This window comes from Argiope bruennichi, chromosome 1 (genome assembly GCF_947563725.1).
Source record: "Argiope bruennichi chromosome 1, qqArgBrue1.1, whole genome shotgun sequence".
Classification (NCBI taxonomy): Eukaryota; Metazoa; Arthropoda; class Arachnida; order Araneae; family Araneidae; genus Argiope; species Argiope bruennichi.
This window is the reverse complement of record NC_079151.1, coordinates 68,451,945-68,475,404: the sequence shown is the minus strand read 5'-3', so window position 1 is coordinate 68,475,404 and position 23,460 is coordinate 68,451,945. Positions and strand designations below refer to the sequence as shown.

At 28.3% G+C, this 23,460-nt stretch overlaps 1 protein-coding gene across 4 annotated transcripts in view; it reads right to left on the bottom strand.

The window, feature by feature from the left end:
* Positions 1–10,873, bottom strand: part of LOC129971258 (multiple coagulation factor deficiency protein 2 homolog) — a 46,440-nt gene extending 35,567 nt beyond the window's left edge. Inside the window, exons 1-2 of one of the 4 annotated variants that reach the window (XM_056084866.1) lie at positions 10,659–10,873; positions 109–193 (exon numbers count right to left, since the gene is read on the bottom strand). The gene's annotated coding sequence lies outside the window, so the exon portion shown is untranslated. Of the gene's footprint in view, positions 1–108; positions 194–683; positions 862–10,657 lie in introns of those variants that run through there. The other 3 variants (XM_056084856.1, XM_056084886.1, XM_056084876.1) reach the window with 3 other exon arrangements.
* Between the last annotated feature and the right edge of the window lie 12,587 nt (positions 10,874–23,460).

Genomic DNA, 23,460 nt, shown 5'->3' with positions numbered 1-23,460 from the left:
CTATGTACGGAAAGGAATCAAGGAAAAATCCCGCAATCTCTCTTAACATTTCATTAGTTAAACTCTAATTAAGCTTTTAAAAATTCGCTGTTAAGTGCACTTTCTTACCTTGCAAAGTATAGTTGTGCTTAATTTGCCAGCACTAGCTCCCACGATCTATCGACGACGAGGAGCGCCAACACACACTTTATCTTTTATTAATAAGGATTTCATTTAATTAACAGTATAAAATTCTTTCTCATAAAAAAGATTTAAGTTGATCATAACAATAAAAAAAATCGTTTAGAATAAAAAATAAAAGACATCTAAGAAACAAGTACTTAAAACTAAAATTGGGAGAACATCAAATCCTGAAAAATATGTAAATTGGACTTCATAGAATCAGATACTAATAACCAAGTTGATTTTCCAGTTCTAAAATCACAAAAAAGTATCTCAATTTTTATACTTATACCAGTTGTTAAATCAATATATATATATCGCTGTTTTCTATGAAACTTTGAAATGAATATATGTTCTCTGAAATATTCAAATCTTTAAAAGCAATAATTTTAAGGATACAGGAATTTGAAAATTACTCTTGTACAAGCTTGTTGTTGTAGAAGCTGAGCCATATAAAGTTACAACAACCAAAAATAATCAATAATTTATAAGGAATAAAAATTTACTGAAACGAAACTCACTGAATGTAATCTCTCCTTTGGATGCATGCAAATCAACATTTTCAATCGAGTTACACAGTATGACGTCCTCTGTTTCTGTATTGAAAAAAACTACCTTCGAATAATAGTGAGCGTGAACTTCCTCTTTCTGTTATGTTGACTCTACGCAAACACGAATCGATTCTTTCATCGCAACTGAAGGGAAAGTTTCCTATATTTCCTGAAAGCAGTCTATTGAAAACATTTCTACCCATTTCTATGATTAAATCTTTGCTGTACTTTTACTGAGTCATGCTGACAAATCATTAGAAAAACTGCTGTTTAAAAAATGTCATTCTATAGCTGTATTTTTATTATTTAATGTTAGATATATTCTCTTTTGAGCTCGTTTTTTATTTTTAGAATTCGCAATTTTCGTATTCGTATTTTTACTCTAAGTTTTAAAAAAATAAAAATCTTACCAGACGTGTAATTGCTTACAAGTTTCGTTTGAATATAATACAGAGTAAAAAGTCTTTAGCATGGTATCGTTAGTACATCATTTTTGCTTTAAAATAGTTTTTATAAAATCTTTTACTATGACAGAATTTTTATTATTATATATTTTTTTTCTTTCTCATCTTTTTCGTGAAGATTCGTATTAGTTTTATTTTAAATAGGAAAAAATATCTCAGAAATCTTGTCTTCCTTGTTTTTGTAGACAAGTTTCTTTTGAATATAACATGGAATGAAAATTCTTTAGTACGCTGTATGTTAATGGGTCGTTTTTTCATGAACCTGATGTTGATAATTTGAGTATCTGAAAAATTTATAATTCTTCAAGTATTCGATAATATGTTTTTAAAAACGTAGTAATAAAATATTTGTATTCTAAGCATGATAATTAATATTTTAATTAGAATTATGCAAAATATTAGTGCATTTTGCATTGATATAATTATATATCCATAATCAAACATTACAAAAATTAAAACGAATGAAATATCTTTCAAAACAAACTTAACTTTTCTATATTTTCTAAATTTTATAAAATAAGAAAACATCGTTGAGCTGTAACAATTAAATAATTTTTTAATTTCTATCTATTAAAATAAAATTATTCAAATTATTGCATTATATTCAGTGTTCTATGGTAAAAATTATTTATATGCGGTTATACAAGAAAAATTACCTCTGCCATTAATATTGCTTATTTATCAATTATTTGTAAAATTTGGGACTTTTAAAATATTGCACTGATTAATAATGTATGAAATTCTACGCATAATAGATATTAAAATTATTATATTATCTCCTTAAAAAAAAATCTATACAATTTTAGTGCACGGTTAGATGCTCATTTCGTACCGAACCGAGATTTGATATCACGTTCTTTTCAAGAATTATATCACATATTTCATGAAAAATAATACTCGCTCATTTTTTAATCGATAGCTTTACTTTCAATATTATAATACAAATAACAAAATTTGAATTTTATTAAAAGGTAAAAGAATAATTATTCAAACTAAAATATGAAACGAGGAGTCATTCTTACCTGGTATTTTTATTTTTAATAAATTATGTTTAGAGCATCTTGACTATCTTTTAAAAGTACATTTTAATGCAAACATAATTGTTCTGCTTTGAAGAAAACAGTTTTTGTTTGTGTTATAAACGCCTAAAAGTTTCTAGTGCAAAGTAAAGAACCTCACATTTCAGAACTCAAATAATAATGATAATCCTAAAATGAAGATGTTCATAAAGCGGCAGTTATACTGATAAAAAAAAATCGAAAACGAAATAAAAAGAAAGAAAATTATTAACTTTTTATTTTTGTTTATGAAGCCAGGTGTTTATACCGAGAAATATGAGATCAGGTGTCCGATCAAATGTTGATGATATTTCCATTAAAAAAATACTTATTTTAAACGGACGTGTAATATGATATATAAAAAAAAATTTCTCATGTTTTTTTACTTAAAAACAATCGTAATCATCTAGTATTGACAAAATTGATAAAATTAATAATGAAAAATTATTGCTATTTTTTAGACTGTCAGTTTCATCATTTAATTGCTTTTTATCGTGAATAGGAGAGCTCAATTTTTTGAATTGGAAAATTTTCAGTGGAAGTGATATGAGGTTTAAAAATAATAGCTTGTAAGCGTAGCATATTGTACAGATTAAAAGTAACTTCCAGTTTCATAAAAAAAATACATTATTTAAAAAAATTGTATTGTATAGAACTATAGAATAGAAGAACTATAGTTATATAGTATAGAACTGTAGTTATAAGATAAATACTGGCATTTTAAATCACAATCATAATTTAATAACGATTGTTACGGACCTATGTAGCATTTTGAAAATTATATTGAACTTATATAAATTAATATATTTGCTTAATTTACAAGCAAATATATTAATTTAGATAAGTTCAATATAAAAGTCAGCTAATATGATTCAGTACATAAATATCATCCAATTTTACATCCAATTTTTTCAACTTTACATTTGAACTTAATTTTGGTATTTTTAACTACACATTATTTCAAAAAAATCCTAGAAAGAAAACTTTAAACAATACAATAATATCATAAGAATAAGTATTTAAGCTTGTTTTTAATAATATTATACTAAAGAGAAAATATCTATAGTAAATATTGATTTTAGTAAAAAAAAAGACATTAAATTATGATTTTCCTTGCTCGAAAGTTAAAATTTTCTTCTTTAATTATTAGATTAAAATATTATTTAATCTAATTCATTAATTATTTTGTAGTTAGCTAAAATTTAAAATATAAAATATTTATCTCATGTTTAAAATATTCATTTGTTAACCTTAGTGCATGGTTTCAAAAAATTTATCCATTCTTATAAACGCAAAATTCATACAAACGTTTTATTAAGCTGATAAGAATCACTTCGTTTCAGTTTAAATAAAATTGAATAGTGAACTTGTGGAACTTCATACTGAAATATTTTTTTTACGCATTACGAACTATTAAATCAACTATATTTACATGAAATTAGTTTTATTTGTTTGGCAGTTTCACTGTTATTCTGCAAAACAAACGAACAAAAAAGTCAGTACAGTAATATAACGGTACCATTGCTTTTCAATTCTAAAAATAAATATTATTGATGATACAAAATAAGTTGTAAAATTCTTTCATCATAAACCGAAAACTATTATTCCCTTTAAAATAGGATTATATGACACATTAGTTATAAAGAGAGTCATTTTAATTGTTAAGAATGTAAAAACATCTCTTTGATCCACTATGTTATATTTTTCAGTGTCTTTCACATTGCTTTTGTTAATCACTGCTATCTTTTACTGGGAGTGTATTAGATTTAATCTCCGATTCCTTTTTGACCCTCTATGTTGTTGTTGTAACTTATGCACTTGTCATAGACAAGCCCGCTGACAAAGTCAGCATTTAAGCCGCTTCAGAGGGTAATTGACCTTGCGCACCCGAGAGCAGAAGTCTGACTTCTAGCTCATATGAAGACGATACTCACACATTCGCTTGCATACCCCCGTTTTACAAGGGGATCTTTCACACACCTCACAGATAGAACACAGGGGGAAGAATAGTCATGCCCGAACTAGGACACCCAGATCACGGAGAAGAATCGCTGCCCCTAGGCCAAGACGTCAGTTCTAATCCTTTATTATGCATGGTTGCCCAGAACCAACAGGTTTTCATTAGCTCTTATGAGAGATTTACGACTCCAAATGCTTTTCCTGGATATTGTAAGCACACCTTCATCATTGACACCTTCATACAATAAATTGATTAAACTTGTAGGAATTTATTTATTTATTAAAAATAAATAAATTCTATGCATATCCTGTCTTTATCACGGGCATCCAATACATTTTTTTTATCACAGTTTTTCACCATTTACCTTTTAAAAGATTAATCAGAACATTAGTTTTCATAAGTGTGAAACAAGTCAATCGAAGATTAATATATGAATCCGAATCATAAATTTATTAGATGAATTCGTAAATAAGGAAATAACATATTGTTTCTAAAAATAGTTCAAAATTGTTGATCCTAGTCATTTGAAATTAATTAAGCTTTTAAACAATTCGAAATTTCATAATGCAATATTGTAATTTCTATTTACAGTATTTGCTTTAATTCCAAGTCAACACGTATTTTACACTCAATGCGTAATTTGTCATTTAATAATATATCAATAATATAGCGGATATTTAAAAAATCAACTTGAATTAATGATAGTGTACTGAAACTGACGATTGCAATTAATATCAATATTTAATTAAATGAATATTTTTATCATCATCATACTCGACTAAAACATATTAGGAAAGCGAAATTTTTAAAGCATTCCGTAATTAAAAGAATAATTTGGGGAGAATGTCTTAGATAATTTGTGCTATTAAATCATTTATTTTAAAGAATCTTAATGCAATAAATTAAATAATAAACTCTCTTCTCTCATTCGATTTCACTCTTCCTAAAATTTTACTCAGAATAATTCAGCGAGTCGAGAGCACGTGAATTAACTACATTAAATGGAAGAATAATTACGTTAAATTTCTAACATAAATTTCTTTCAATTCATATTCAATTAAGAATTAATTGAATTTGGCCTTTATATCTTATTTCAAAACCAGGTGTTTCTGACTAGGGATTCAAGCAATATTTAAATGAACATTCGATCGATACATTTTTGACGTTAATTGCTGAATAAGGAACCTTCTCAGATATAACCAGTTTAAAATAATAATGTAACTTGGACAATTTGAAACCAAAGTAGAACTTTTTTTAAACTGAAAGTATGTTAGCAAAAGCACTTTTAGATGAAATAATGAATAGCATTAGAAAATAAAACGCTGGCGACAGTGGTTTTAAAATGAACAGGCAAAATTAATATTTCATTGATAAATTTTTGTTGATCATTGTTTGATAAATTGTATAGTAAACTAACTATTCTTCTAGCTTTATCAAATTTTTTGGGATTGTATGTTTGAGTACCCATTCTTGAGCTTATTGTCGCACGTTAAAATACCAACGAACTTTATTAGAACCTTTAACATAATGGACCTCAAATAATAGTCAAATGCATACACAGTTAAAAAAAAAGGATTATTATTAAAATATGTATTTTATGTGTATTTCTAATGTTTCAGGATTTGAATCAAGAAACATTCATAAAAAATGCCCAATATGCAAGATATGGGCTTTAAAGAACTTTATAAACGGGAAATCGGTCTCTTTCTTTAAAGTATTCTTTTTACTATTTTAAAATATTCTATTGCTCTTGAAATTCACAATGAGAAATATTCATTACACATATTGTAAAATAAAGGATGTCAATCCTTTTACTTAGAAAATTATTTTCTATTTGTTAAAAGCAACTCACAATCATTACAAAATAATGAGTTTAATCAATCGAAAAAAGAACTTTTAAGACATTAAGTGAACAAGAAATCGTGCTTAATTATATAGATATTAAAATATAGCTGTTTTATAAGATAAAACTAACAAATTTCATATTTTGGTATATTATATTATAAAAGTAAATTTAATCTGCAAAAAATAGCAGTTGGCTCAGTTTTTCATAGAAATTTACACCTTTAATTAGAATTAAATAATAAAAGGTAGTTGATCCACGCCACAAAGCTATTTCCATTTAGAAATTAAATCAGTAAAGCAAAGAATAAAATTTACATACTATAAGTCTTTCGTTTAATAAGTAAGAGATCAAACCCGAAATTACATTTCGTTGAATTTTGTTCATTGGAATTATTTTATAAATTTATTTAATAAAATATGAAAGAATTCAAGAGAATTTAATTGAATACGGAATAAAACTTTTTATACTACCAACAAAAAATTTCTATTTTGGTACTGTTTCTTTTTATACTAATATTGCTCTTGTTTGTATAATCAAATAATGCAATTGGTTCATTTTCAATTTTTGAAATAAACTTTTGTGTCTTGCAGAATCACTGAAATTTAGAATTCTTCTTAGTTCTTGGCAACACTAACAAAACTAAAAATATTTTTGAAATGCTTTTTTTTTTAAATTCTTATTTTTTATGAAAATGCTTTGTTTTCATTGCTATTTGATTTATTTTATTTATACGCAGCAAAATTGATCTTATTGTAATAGAGAAAATTCCAATTTTCAAGAATTAAATATTTGACTTTTCTTAGTAATTATTTTTTTAAAAAAAGTGCTACCATTTATTCTACTTAATAAAAACTCGAATACATTCAAAGCATATGACAAATTTATATAAAAGACTGAATTTTTCTGAAAATTTAAATGGGCTTTGATATAAATTGAAAAGAGGTTACGACATACTTTACCAGTATTATTAATGTAAATGCATTTTCCAATAATTCAAGTGAAAAAAAGTCTTGTAAATCTTTATTAACTGCCGTATTAGTCTTACGCACTTACAAGCAATTTTTAAGCGATTAAAAAAAATGGATATTCTAAGCCTTTCATTTTTACGAAAGTTTCAAAAAACAAGACATTTGCTCGCCTCCAATGCAAACAACCGATCCATACCGATGGCTGGCCTTCATAAATGTCAAAACACTACACCTATTATTGGCCACTTAATGTCTCTAAAGTGGCCTGTTGTAATCGAAAGCGTTCTAGAGTTATTTGGCGAGTGCCATTAAACCCTGCCGAAATGTGTCCTCTCTTCCGAGCAGAGGTGGGGGGGAGGAAAGGGTTTCCGATAAGTCCTCGGAGCAACAGCTCTGCGGGCTATCGATTGAGCAGTGGGCCCGAGTAGCGACGCACTCCACTGCTACGGAATCGTTTGTTGGAAGATGGCGAAAATTGCTTTATACCTGAGGATTAAGATCTATGGAGGAGATTCTGATGGCGAAAGTTTCAGAAGTTGCAATGCTGGTTCTTTTTATATTTGTATCTTGGAACAAAATGGATTTGATGAGAAAAAATATTACTATTATTTTTTTCTCATAATGTTTGATTTAAGCAATTACATTTTGTTCCAAAATTGATGGCTATTTTAGATAACAATATAACTAAAAAAATAATGGCACAAAATTCACGTTAAAACTGAAATGAGAATCACTGAATAAGAAATTTAAAATTCTTGTAATAATAAAAAAATTAAAGATTAAATAAACATATATTAGTATAAATTAAAGTTAATATATTCTTAAGGCTTCATCAAAACAAGGGTGTATTCGATTCGAATATACTGGAATCTTAGTAAAAGTTTTCTAAAAGTTCTATCATGAACTGATATTAGTTATTCGGGGGGGGGGTCGATTAATTATTTTTATTATTTTAAAATTATTTTTACAATAAAATTGGGTTTCAGGGAATTCTCTAAATTTAGCTTTTTATTTTCTTTAATTAGATGTTAATTTTAAATGTATTTTATTTTGAAATATACTTATCATAAGTGCAACAACTTTTTTATTTGGTGTTTCCTTTTGATATTTTGTCTTGAACGAGACATAGTTAATGTAACTAAAAAGCCACCAATAAACTTCAGGCTCAACTGCAGTGACCTGAAGCAGTGAATTAATAGGGATTCATCCTATAGAAGTATAGTAATACAATCACTTTTATAGAATTCTAATCTTATTTAATATACAAAATGTAAAATATAAGAATTTTAAAATATAAGTTCTAAAGAGTTGAAGTGTTTTTTCACTGTTCAGTATAGACAATTTTCATTGTTGAGGGATTTTAATTTGATAAAGAGATAATTTCATGCTTCAAATTTCTTTAGAAATAGTTAGCATTTCTTAAATGGCGTATTTATTCATAATTATTGAATATTTTATGATAATTTTGATATTATAAGGGATAAACTGAACATTTATAACTGAACATAAAACATTTCGAAATTGCAAAAAATTGGATAATGAATATAAGATGCAGAATATTGAATGATTTTTTTAAAAATATTAGTCTGTTTTCAATTCATTTTTAGCATTTCAAGTTAATCTATAATAATAATAATAATTTTTTTACGTTAACTAAACGTTATTGTATTTGATATTAAATGTTGTTCATTTTTGCATTATTACTTTCCGTATAAAATACTTCAGTGTTTACAGAATATATTTTCGTAATCTGTTTGTTCTTTAAAGATATCATTATTGTTAAAATTATGTTTATGATAATTAGCTGCGGATCACTTTAATGATAAGATATTTAAATGCTACGAGCTTTAGTCGACATGTATAAAATCTGCAGATCTTGTTTAAATTTTGATTATTCAGCCTGCAACTCAAATTTTTTAAAATTAATTAATTATTTATTTTATTACTTAATCTTTTCGTCCCTTTTTCAGTGATTTGAAATCTGAGTAGAAAATATTTGTGAAATCCAGGTAAATTACGAACTTTTCGAATTTTGCGAAATTGTAATCGCCTCCTCTTTTTTCTATTAATAAGTGATAATATATGAAAATGTATAAATAACTATCTATCATTATATAAATCATAGTATAATTATGCTAAAACTGTATACGCAGTTATTATTAATTGAGTAATTAATTAATAACTAGTAAACATTAAGTAATAAGCCGTTAATTATTTAATGCCAATTTATTATAACAATGATGAAAGATAGATCGCTATTCTGTTCTGCTGGTTATCAAGGATTCATTGAATAATGACATAATATAAATGTCTGTGATGAATTGAAACATATATATATATATAAAAAGTCAGTGGTAAGCATTAATTTTATGATTTTTTTTAAGTTTTGAAATTTTACTCCTCACGTAAAATTCAGACTAAGTAAAATATATGATAGTGTAAAACGAATACTCATTTTATAATATGACAAGTTTTATAAAGAATTGTTTCCTTTCAATGTACGCCCAATATTGTTTTTTCAAAATAAGTAATAAAACTTAACAGTACTTTCGTCAGAATTTTTCGGATGATTTTTCGTATTCGAAATTCTTTGTAGATTGGTGAATTATTGATATCAAAATCAAAACATGTTTTTTTAAAACTTTCGAATGTCACATTTCTAGGAGCATTCATATATATATCACTCACATTCATGTATGAGAACAAAAACTTAGAATTTTCAAAGGAGCCTAAATGTTTTACAGAAATAATATGCATTAAACTTTCTTAAAGGAAGTGGAAAAAAACGGTACCCACCCCACCTTAATTGCCACAAAACTTTCAGCTGCACGAAATAATCACATTTAAGCACATTAGAATTAATCTGATGTGTTAAAATGCCTTTTTGGAAAATGTTGAGGTAATAAATAACATATAATAACATCTAATAAATAACATATAAACACACAGTTTGCCTTGGAATTTCGAAATCCTTATTTTTAGAGTATATTTAAATTATACATATTGAATTATTATTGAATAATTGGTGTGACTCTTTTTGTTGAATAAGAAAAATTTCAAAACTTTTAAAACTGAATTATCAATAAAGATGGAATCATTTATGAGCTGTTGCATTTTTATGAAATGATATTCTTCTATGTAATGTTAACTATGTAATAAATATACTATATAATTATAAATAAATATATAATATAAATAACTATGTATAATATAATATGTAAAATATAAATATGTGTGATGTATGTAATAATATACATCACACATAATACATTAAAAAGTTTTTCTCTAAATATAAAAATATATTATGTGATATTTTTTGAATTTTTAAAAATATTCTGTGAATAGCAAAATATCAACTTCCAAAAAGAAAACAATGAAATTTAATAATTAAAAAATATATATTAAACTGCATATGTATTTTAATTGATTAAAATGACTTAAATCGTCTTTAAAAAATTGATTACCAATTGTTTTTTCTGACAGAAATTTAAAAATACAACTTTATCTTGATTAGAAAATTATATCTTATAATTTTTTATAATACAATAACCATTTTGTAAGTCCATAACTAAGAAAAAAATATGGAATGAAATTTGCAAAAAGAATCAAGTTTAATTACTCAAAATGCGCTGAATTCTAATTACTTACTCAATGTCCCTTCTCTGCTTTGAAACTTTTAAAAAATGGCGCTATCACGATTCTTTCTCTAAATTTAATTAATTCACATGCGTCTCCAAAAAAGATCAAACGATAGAAAAAAAAATCCTTCCAAAATGAAATAGTTTAAAGAAAATTGCTGTGAAAGCAGAAAAAACAAGTTTCATTCAATAACTCCGAGCAGCATTTGGGCAATGAATGCAGTGGTGCCGGTATCAAAGGAACGTTATCGTTTAACCGTTTAGGACATCCTGAATCCAGGGTTTCCGTTTCCTGACGCAATTAGCTTATTAATCTAGGGAGAATATAGTTGGATGATATAAATGGTTTCATCGCCTTTATTGAACAATGCAAAGAAAAGCCAAGTTGTCAAAGCGATTATTGTGGAAATAATTTTTTGCATATTATTTAATTTATATTCTTGCATTGCTTCTGTTTGCTTATATATCTAGATTTCAGAAATATTATTATGGTTTTTTTTGTTGTTGAGTTTTGGAGAAATTGCATATAAAAGTGCAAATGAATTTGATAGAATCAAATCAAAAAATAGTGCAAGTTCGATAAAATAAAAACGAAATCGTTTGGGTTTTACTTTTTATTAAAATATTTTTTTAAAATTTTATTTAAGCAAAATAAACAGAAGAAAGCTTAAGTTAACTAATATAATTAGTAATTCTGTTTTTTATTTTATAATACAACAATATAGAAATATTATATTCGACGTAACGTTAAGAATATTTATTTTGTTTATATAGAAATGTTTTATATCTTTATATAAAAATTAAGCTAGTATATATTATAATCGTTTTTAAGCCTAATTTACTGATTAGGAAAATTGTTGTCACATTATACAAACAAAATCTTTCGTGTTTTAATCAATCAATAAAATAACTGAAAAAAAAAATGCCAAAAAAAAAACTTTAAAAAGCGTAGACTGTTTAGGCTGTTAATTTTTATAAATTCACTGAAGGAAGTATAAAAGAAAGATACTTCATCAGTCAGGTTATGTTGCTAAGAATGCAGCTTTGAACGTTTTTTTTCTTTTGTGAATTCTTACTTTTTTATGTGTGTGTGTGGGGGGGGGGGGCTGTCTAACACCAGACTCGATTTTTTTAATGATGTCTTTTTATGTTATTCAAATAATAAGTGCATCCGCACTACTACAAATAAATTCCTTAAATCTAAGCCATATTCGTATATTCTTATATTTTGCTTCCATATATATTATTACAAGTATCATCCCTTCTGTGTAAAATAAAATTAAAAAAAAAACTGTAAATTGATAGAATTCTGAAATATGACTCCCTTGTTAAAGGTTTATTACGCTTACGAAATTCTGAAATGCATCTTGAAAATAATTTCTCAATGTCAATTCTTTGAGAGCAACAATTCTAACTGTTAGAAAAAACTATTCGTTGATTCATAATATTTCTTCTAAATAAATATATTTACCGAAAAATTAATTATCCTATTCAGAGAAGTGTTAAAAACCTTATACTACTTTAAACAAAGCAAGTGTTTACTTACAGAAAGTTGTTGTGTAATGCGAAGTTTTTCTTCAATAAAAAGTAATATTAAAAGAAACATCCAAGCAGAGTGTAAAAATGAATGTTTCATTTAATTGTAATACTAAATATGCTAATACAAAAATGTTTAGTATACTTTTTTCGTATACTGAGCCTGAATCGAGGGCAAAACCTGTTTCATCATAAAACAATATTATTATGACATGCTACAAGATTTTGGAATGTCAGAGCTAGAATTGTGGACGGTTTACTAATTAAGGCCCAGTGAACACGTTTGACATGTGTTGGACAAGACAGTGACTAAATGTCGGAAAAACAATGAACGCATAAGTTCATTAATCTCTGTTGGATATTGCGCGTGCACTGTCCACCGATCTGCGATGTCGAACAAATAATGACCGAGACATTAATCCAACATTTTTCTCGGATGTCGAAGGAATATCAGAGCAGAACAAGTTTTATGTATGCAGCCATTCAATTGTACTTCAAGCTGTTAGTTTCTTTTCGACAGTTTGTATCGCTATTGACTTATCCGACACAAATAGGATGGATGCATTTTCACAAAGATATCTTGTCAGCGGGCTTGTACAAAATGCTATTAGATACAAAAACACAAAGATTTTTTTTTTTTTTTTTACTTTTTCATATACTTAGTATAGAGAAAGTACAGTAATTGCCAAAAAATTTGAATTCGATATTTTAATGAATCTTTAAGTTTTAGACCTCCTTTATTTCAAAAAACACATATTTGGAAGATGCCTCTTTGTCTGTGACAAAGATAACACATAAACGCTTTCAGTGAGACGGTTGAAAATTTTTTATATTGTCTTTACACCAAATTTCCAGAAGTCTGTCAATTTTTGAGTAAAATCTGTTCAGAGGAAATTCGCCTGTCCGGCTGTTCTAATATAAGTTAACACGATAATTGCAAAATGAAGACACCTAGATAGATAAAATTCGATGCATAGATTTAATATCTATAATGTAGAAATCTGCCATATTTTGATCCAAATCCAACCACGGGTCCTATTTGTTGGTCCGTACTTTCAGAAACATGTAAAAGCGATAATTTAAAAATCCTATGTCTTAAATACATCAAATTTAGTATGGCTTTGGGGATTATAAGCGCAACTTTGTGTAAAATCTTTTTTTCAGTCGATTGAAAAATACGTGTTTACAACAAAAATTGTTTTTGGATATTATTAATGAATGCCAGGGTTTAAACACGATAGATTCAATAAAAATACTTAATTTACGCCAAAAGGTAATATTTCGCAACTGTTCTACGCCAACGCCATGTAAGGTGTTCGCTAGCATGGCAAATGTATTAGAGAGTATGTGAGAAACTTTTGTGGGGACTACTCCAGCTGATTTTCATAGTCATAGCAGATCAGTTGCCCACAAGCTTGGTTTTCTGGTTCTTTCGATAATATTTATTGTATGTTTGTAGTTATGAGGCTTTCTAAAGAGCAGAGATTGTCTACCAGTTCTGGATATCAGTCAACAATGAAATGATATTCGCCATCATGTTCAGTTATTATTTGCACTTCTACTCGGGAGGGATAGAAAATGTGTTATTTTGATAAAAACAACTTGCTATTCTAGAAATTATTAAATACAAATTACCACTCGTATTACATTCTTTGTTATTATGATTTTTTAGTAAATATTCGTGATGATTAACTTAGTACTTGAATTATCTTTATATGGAATTTTAGATTTAATTTTGTAACAGGACGAATTCTCTGAAAAATTACAACCTTTTTGAATTTTGTACTACACTTGAACTATTACTTTTCATAAATTTTTCGATATAATTCTTATTTAGATAAATAAAGCTCTCTGGATACTATCACTTATAATTTTAGTTTCATTTCACCTTAAAAATATATAATATGTTACGATACACTAAAAGCACAATGGCCATCTCTATTTATAGGAAAATGATTGCCGAATATCGAGAAACCCAAACTTAATAAAAATGCTACAAATAATGTTTCCGTTTACTTGATGGATGATGCAAGTTCCGAGGCGTCAAACAAATCCATCTTTGCTTTCTTGAATATGTTCGTAAATGATGAATGGAGGTTATGATTTATTACAGGTCTTTTTGAAACGTGGATTCATTATACCACACAATATCGTATTTTTACAGCAGCATTAAGTGTTTATGGTGCAGGTGGGATGATTCTTTCACAGACAAGAGCTTCATCCAAGCGTGTTGCTTTATTTTGGAGAAATTTTATTGTTGAAAAGTCATTTATGTACGTTGCATGATTTCAAAAGCATAAATGGCGTATCTATAAGACAAGGCAACTTGAAAATCTTTCACTGTTTTGTAAATATTTTCTTGAAAAATCAAATTATATATTTGAAGGTGATTTTATATTCAATAAATATTAGATATATCGAAAAAGAATTTCAGCATATATAAATATGAATTGTTTTTACAAATGGTGTTGTGCTCTCTCTATTTGGAAATAACCATAAATTTTTAAATTAAGAAGACAGCATGTAATTTGTCTTTATTCAGTTGAAAAGAATATAAGTGCATACTGAGGCCTGTTAACTTAATACTATTTCCGTAACTGTAAATAATTTCTTTAGAAATGTTTTTTTTCTTTTATATTTTTATGATATTGGAATGTTCATAAAATTCAAATTACTCTGTAAACCTGAGGACATGCATCAATAGAATTAAGGATTATGAAGTGGTAACGCAAATATTATCTAAAGTCAAAATACTTTAAAAAAAGGTTTTGCTTTCATTAGATTAAATCCCTCCGTGAGATCGGCCTTGAGTGAAAGTTACCAACACACGCACATGCACGCACACACACACACACAGCGCGAGCGCGCATGTTCATACATTCTGAATTAACGTAACTATGTCTTGACTTCATATGCAAAGTGGGAGAAGACACAATCCTATATGAAAGTGACGACAGATAACGAACGCCTTTCCTGCAATGCAGACAAAACGTAGTCGCATAAAAGTGTAACTTATCATTCTATAGAATCTATACAGGCTTCAAGATGGATACAGAACAACGCTCTTTAATTCTTTTCCTACTGCTCCGGCTCAACCGGTCGTGCAAATTCTGTCTTGGCAGGCCTGTTTCTGTTTGAAACATGGATGCAGAATCTAAAATGAGTTGTCACCGACGATGATCTTGCTTTACATCTTGAACCTCTAGTTCGAAACATAAATTGAACAGCCAGGGTAAAATTTCAATTGCCGATAGGGCTTGATAATTTGTGAAATAGTTAAAAAAATGAAAGGGCACATAATGATGGACACAGAGTAACTACACCAAACAGTGATATGGAGAAAATGGTTTGATCAGATACTCACAAATGCTTGATGTTGCCCAAACACAACTGTTTTTTTTTTTATTGACATCACCACGCTATTGAAAGAACCTTCATCTCTCCATACAATTTTCAACAAACTTTATGAGTCACGTTCCATTTGTATCAGTGTGTAGGATGGTCGGCCACTAGGATCTGTCTAGAATGGTCTGTATTGGATGATCTAGGATGGTCATGGACGATCTTCCAAAGCCCTTTCCTTAAAACAGTGTATGAATTCAGTAACCTATTCAGTGAAATAGGGATTTTTTTTGCGCTTTCAGTCCATTCTCTATACAAAATTTCCGCAATGCAATAGTTGTAGATCACCATTCTTGAAGAAAAGTTTATTCATTAACACTCGAGCTAGCATCGATAGGGGGCTGTGGTGGCCGGCCTGGTGGTAAGCTATCGGCTTGTGAGTCGTAGGGTTTCAGGTTCGAGACCCGATTCCACCGAAGAACCGTCGTGAAAGAGGGTCTGTTGCACCTTAAATCCGTCATGCCAAATGTCCTCCCGCTGGTGTGGTGTGGCGTGAAGAGGGGGGTGCCAGCTCAGGTGTCGTCCTCGTCATCTGACCGCGGTTCAAAATTACGAGGTCCATCCCAAAATAGCCCTAGTGTTGCTTTACAACGGGACGTTAATATAACTAAACTAAACTAAACTAGCATCGGTAGTATGACGAATCCAGACAGGTGCTTTATTGCCAGCCTGATTTGCATTTTATATCCCAGTATGATGTGCGAATGCTCTCTTTTAGCTGCATTTGGAATTCAAACCATTTTTTTAATGCATGGAAGATACTTCTATGTTCCTCTGACAATATTCGCACAAACGAATTTGTTCCTAGCATTATTTCTTTTATTACAAATGTTTGAAGTTTGCATGAATTAATGACACATCCTGTATTTGAAAATCTAAAAAAATCGACTACAAACTATACTAAATCTTATTCCGAACTCAATTGCCCAATCCGTGCACTTCCTTTGTCAATCAGTTTTGATAGTAGAAAAACGGAATATTTATTTATTTAAATTGTAAATGCACCAATAATATCTTACAAAAGTGATTAATGCGAACAGAAGACTATTTAAATTTTTAATTTCGCAATTTTTTAACAATAAAATTTTTATCTAAAAGAAAGTAAAATATAAGTCTTAGGGTAGTTTAAAGCATTTTTCCACCTGGGATTATATATCTATATCTAATAACATGGAAATTAATTTCTCTCTAATTATTATCTAGTTAATTCTAGTTTGTTATTAATTAGAAATTAGCTAGTCAGGGGAGACAAGACGTTTGGATAGATATCCTGAAATGTATTCATGTTTAATAATATTATTTCGCTATGTGAGATGTTTCTTTTGTAATGGCAGAACCAACGAGAGAAGATTAGTTTCATCTTCAGAATTCGTTAAGTGCAAGGCATTAATTAATACTTTATCATCTATTAACTAAATAATTGAAATATATTGCGTATTACATAAAGCGTATTACATTACATTAATAGAAAATGCGCTTAAATATTCAGAATGAATGCGGAATACCAGTCAACAGTTTGCATTAATAACTTTTTTTTTTTGTAAATAACCTGAAAGAAGAAAATATATATACAGAGTTTATGTCAATTCCACAATGAGATTAGAGGAGGTAGATTATATGTTGAATTTATGAACTTTGGCATTATATCTATTTCGAAGAAGATTTAAATAATTTCCGAACTATTTTTAATTCAAGTTGTCATTCGATAAATTTCTCTTGCATATTATTGAAAATATATATATTTAATAATAATAATATTTTATTTATAATTAATAATTAATTATTAATAATAAAATTATAATAAAAATAATAATTTATATAAGTCTGTTAAATCTTAATAGTTTCATTAATTTCTACAAAATATAATAATTAAAAAATTGTTTAAATTTTTATATCTGACATAAAAAGATTATTAAATAACAAATATTATATTTATAGAAGATGATTTTGATCAAATTATGAAGAATTCTTGTTAAAAATATAAAATTTGATGATTCTATGATTTAAATTCTATGAAATTTATTAATTCTATGATGAGAATTTATTAATTTAACTTATTTATATGAAATAAAACAAAGACATTGTTTTGATTTGTGTATCAATTTTTAAACATTATGCCTTTATTACTTAGACAAAAGAAATGGGTACTTAAAAACATAAAAATTCAAGATGTAGTATTTCAGGAAATTAAGTATTTCTTTATAGAATTGTCTACAGATATCCGTAACACTCTTTAAGTGTCTGTCTTTCTTTTTGTTTATTCGGCATTTTATTACTTTATATTTTTCAATATATTTTTTTTTCTGCTAGTAGATGACCACTTGTTTCTATCCGATTTTAATGATCATTTTTATTTTGAATGTTCTTGTAGTTATGGCATCGCAAACTTCCCATTCTGTTCATATTTTGTTTATGCTGGATATATAGCAAAGGTTTATGAAAAATGCGAATATTTTTTTCAGCATAATTTTTTATATATATATTAGGCCGTGCACTTCAGCAGAAAAGAAGATTTCAGCGTTTTTAGAATAGAAAGTTATTATTTTTCAGATCGATTAATTTTTTTTCTTATAAATAATTCTACAATGTATTTAGTATTTCAAATGCTTTTTGAGTAAGTTTATTCATTTTATTTTTCATTTAATAATATTTTATTTCTCCGTGTTTAAGTTTGACATTATACATTTTTTTATGAAGTCCAGCAATTTCTTTGTTCCAAGCGTATATCATGTCTGATTTCTTTCTTTTAGTAGATAATTATTGGTTTCAATTCGATTTTAGCAATAATAGTGAACATTTTTGATAGTGAAAATCCCACTGTAACAAAACTGTTAATATTATTATATGTTTACATTTAAAGTTAACTACAAATAATAATTTTTTTATTATTTGTTATACATTCTACTATTGAATATGAGATTTCTTACTTAATTTCCGTTAGTTTACCTATGACAATAATATCTGAGATATCATTTACAGGATAATACAAACCTTCTAGAATACGGACGGGTATATCTTCTAGCAGCTTAATAATAATGGAGAATCATAAAGATATTTTCTGTAAATCGCAGTAAAAAATAAAACCTCTTGCAATGCCTCTCTACTATCATCTGCAATCTATTCAGAACTACTATTTTACTATCATCTATTCAGAATCTTTTCCTTATATTTTACGGATTTTTCAATGCTTTTAATTCTTAAAATATTGAATGATATTGCAATTTCCGTAAGATACAATTCCTTGACGTTGTCAATAAATCAATTGCTTCTTCGTCTAAGTAATGGAAAGTTGTCATATCCGATCGAAATTTTGTACGTTCAAATGTGATCTCACATTTGTAGGAGATAAATTGCCTTTAAAGATAAACTTCTTCTTTCATTTTTTGTTCATTCCTACATCTCAAGCACATTTCTACATTAATTTAGTTAGAAATTATGTCTTTTAAAACTTCGAAACTTGAGTGTGACTGAACGTTTTGAAGGAATATGAGAATATTCTTCAATTTTGTTGACATTTTTATATAACTAGAGGCGACATTTCATAGTTATTTGACTTTCGATTTCAAAGATTTGAGTATATCTATATTGTTTCATTATGATGTACATAGTACAAATTGGGCAAATGCATTAGAATACATATACCATATACGGATAAATATATATACACATATATATATAGGTGGTTATCAAAATAATGGAAACACCTGTGAATAAAAGTGACATTTTTGAGTGGACTTCGTAAAAATAAATAGCAATGTATATATTCTGGTAGTATGTGGTAGCTTTATTGAAGTTCTGTAATTCTTGAATTTTTTTTAAAAAACGTCAAGTGTCTGACCCCTCAGATTTTCAAAGAGGCCAAATTGTAAGAGCCCGTCTAGATGGAGCAAGTTTGACCAAAAAAATACCAACTTTTAGGAGTTTCTAGAGGTACTGTGTCTAAAGTCATGACAGCAGCATACACACAGCGTGGCAAGACAAGTTTGGCAAAGCAAAATAGTAGGCTGAAAGAGACCGATGGGTATTGAAGCGGATTGATCTAAAAAGCGAACAACTGTAACAAAATTGACCGCAGAGCTCTATACCCATTTGGATTCTCCAGTGTCAGTGATTACGGTTAGAAGGTACCTTCATAAACGTAACATTTATGGCAGAACAGCAATTCCCAAGTCACTTGCCACAGATGGTTAGGGTAAATGTCGTCAATAGCGGTGTCACACTCACAAAACCTGGTGGATTGATAAGTGACATGGTCTGACAAATCGTGATTCACACTTTTCCTATTACAGGACGGGTGCACGTTTGGTTGGCACCTGCACAAGTATATGATCGTGATTGTCTCCTTCCAACTGTCAAGCCTGGAGGTTGATCTGTCATGATATGGGCAGCCATGTCGTGATTTTCTGCTGGACCGATCGTAATCCCTAAAGAAAGGATCACTGAGGGAGAAGTATAGAGACATTTTAGCCGACCAGGTCCACCTTATGATGCAAACTTTGTTTCCTGCAAGAGATGAAATTTTTCAGGATGATAATGCACCTATCCATGAAGCGTGACTTGCCCAATCAGGATTTGATGAATATCAGGATTAAGTCAAACATCTGTCTTGGCCCGCACAACCATCTGACCTCAATATAATTGAACCCTTAAGATCTATTTTAGAGCGTTTAATACGTAATCGATATCCTCCACCAGCATCTCACCCATAACTTTCATAATATCTCCAGGAGGAGTGGTACTATATTCCTCTAAACACTATTCAACACTTGTACGAATCGATTCTTAGGCGAATCCAAGCTGTATTACATACCAAAGGCGGTCCTACACCATACTAATAAAGGATTCTTTATAAATCTAAGGTGTTTCCATTATTTTGATAACCACCTGTATATATACATCCGCTCGATAGATTCAGTAAAAATGCGAAATTCACGCTTAAGATCTATATTTCGTAACAAATCTTCGTAAATTCCAAATAACACATTTGCGGCCTTAAACAAAGTCCATAGATTTCTTTGCAGTGGTGTGTGAAGGGATAAGACATTTATAGTAAAATATGAGAGAAACTTTTGGAGAGACTATTACCCCTTGGTGTTAATTGTTTTGAAAATCAAGATTGTATTTAAATCAATTTATGGAATATTTAATGTACCATCAATAATTTCACTTCTAAACTGGCTGTTTCTCATAATTTAATGCATTTCGCATTTTAACAATATCATATTTGCATTATATAACTTTCATATTTGCTTTGAATGATGATGTGGTTATCCACTAAGCCTATCTGAAATTGATACACGGTGTATAATACCCTTACAAATTTTATAATAATTCTTAAGGATTACAGTTTTAAAGTTTGGTTTAATTAAAATTTTAATTTACAAAAAAAAAAAAAAAAAATCAGAGCAGCATGATGAGTATTACTACTTTAGCATCAAAATTATATCAAAGTGTATCATTCATTTGTGGTTCAATAGCTAATTTTTACACCTTTAGAAATAGGAATATATTTTCAGTTCAAAATACATACATAATATTTAAATAAAATTAAAAAAAAATCATATTTTATGTTGTTTCAGCCAATATACAGCTGAAAAAATTACGAAGTAGAAAGTCTTAGATAGATCTTTGTTTTATTAATAACATTAATGAAGCGTTTAATAAAATAACTATGATACTATATCAATTTAAGCAAAAAAATTTCCAAACTTCTAAGATGAAAACTGTCCAAGGTTTAAATCTCATTATTTTTGACGAATCAACTGCCAATTCGAAGAAAGGCTTTTTCGACGAGTGAATAATCACGCTCTTTGAGGCAGTCATATAAAATTGTCATAGATATCACATTCAAAACTTAATATCTTAGTAAGACATAGAGAGTGAAATTTTATTTATTCAAAATGTAAAACAGGTTTATTGGATAACTATGTATATTTTACCATTTTCTTTATAACCTGAAACGATATAAAACACAATTTTTGCAAAGCCTTTCTCCAACTAAAATTATATGTTTATCTTTAAAGGGTTAGACATTAGCTCTCGGACAAAATATTAGGCTGCAAAACATGTACATCAATTTTCATAAAATACACGATTCTGAATATATTTTCATAAAATTTTAAATATACAAGTCATGGAAATAGTTTAAGAATGGAAATCATCTACTTATTTTTTTTTTTTTTTTTTTTTTTTGTAAAATCAACAATTTTGTAACTTGCGAATTTCATAATAAACTTTCTTAATCATTGTGAAACATTTTTTCAAAACATCAATCATTTTTTAATTGAGATAAAATAATTACAAAAAAAAATAAAACACTTGGGCGTTCATAATTATAAAAAGGCTTTTCACTTTTTACCGATTGTGAATCGGAATAAAGCCAGTATTTTCTTCAATCGATGCCAAGGAACTCAAGAAATGTATTTGTGCATTCATAGAAAAAAGTCTTCCTGGGAAAAATTACCGAAACAACCAAAAAATGAAAGCCACATTAGCGGTTAAAATATGAAAGCCGTCGGATGAAATAGCAGCAGCTGTTCTTGGAACGAGCGAAAGTAATTTATCTCGCCAAATGCTTCGCGGCATTTTAATGCGATGGAAATTTTCCTAAGATTGCTTCCACGACCCTAAAAATTAATGGATTGATTTTATTTCCCGTAGGGACAGTTTGGGATGCTGGAATATTAAGATATGGCATATTCCGCTGTGCAATTAAAGTTGAACTAATTACTAATCAGGACAGAATTAGATCATTTTGTAAAACGCCATGAAAAGTAATGAAGAGGAATTTAACGATGCGGGTTAAGTATTATATCATTTTTCAGCTATGAATGCAGAAGTTTTTTTTTGTGGAGTGGAGGTGAGGTTGGAGAAACTTTTAATAATTTCGTGTTTGAAAATTTAACAGAAATATTATTAACAGGAGTGAATGTCATTAAATAAGTATTGGTGGTCTTTGTAGAAGAATTCAAATGAAGACAATTAGAGGAATTTTAGAATGTAACTGATAATATCAGTTCAAATATTTGTAATATTTAAATATTTGTGGCATTCAAATATTTGAAATATAAAATATTTATAATAATCAAATATTTGTAGCGTTCAAGTATTTAAATATTTGTGACATTGAAATATCTGTAATGTTCAAGTATTTAAATATCAGTGATATCCAAATATTTGTAATATTCAGATATTTAAATATATGTAATATTTTTCTGTAATCTATTTAAATTTCAATAGTTTATACACTAAAACTTTCCTTTCACAAAACCGACATTATGATCTTACGGAATAAATCACAGAAAATAAGATTCAATCATATAGAGGAAGGGACTGCAAATTGGAACTATGTGATGTTAACAATCAACATCATGTTTATAAAATGGTTAAAATTCAGCGGTTGCACTTGCTTTGGCTTTGAATATCCTCTCTTAACCATAATATATAGACTATATAATTGTGATTCTTAATGATGCTATAACCCCAAATATCTTCTCTTAACTTCTAGATAATGAATAAATAGTCCATTAATGAATTATGATATAAGACTGCATAACTGAGGAACAGAAACGGGGAAAATGTTGTGGGTTTTATTCTCTAGTGAATGGCTATTTCTCAAATTCTGTAGTACCGTCTGCATAACAATTGCTCTCTATGGTTGGACTTACTGTTGGAAATATTCGTTATTTTCTTCCAAATGGGATCAGTTTCTTCTGAAAGGTCTTCAGGAAAATACTGAGCTCTAGTTTCAGTTACTTAAGTCTTCTACATCAAGTGATGGCAAGGTGCTCCCCGGTCGTTTTACCATAATTTCTTTTTATCACGAATTCTTGACTCATAGATTTTTATAGGTATGCTAAACCACGGGCGATTAGA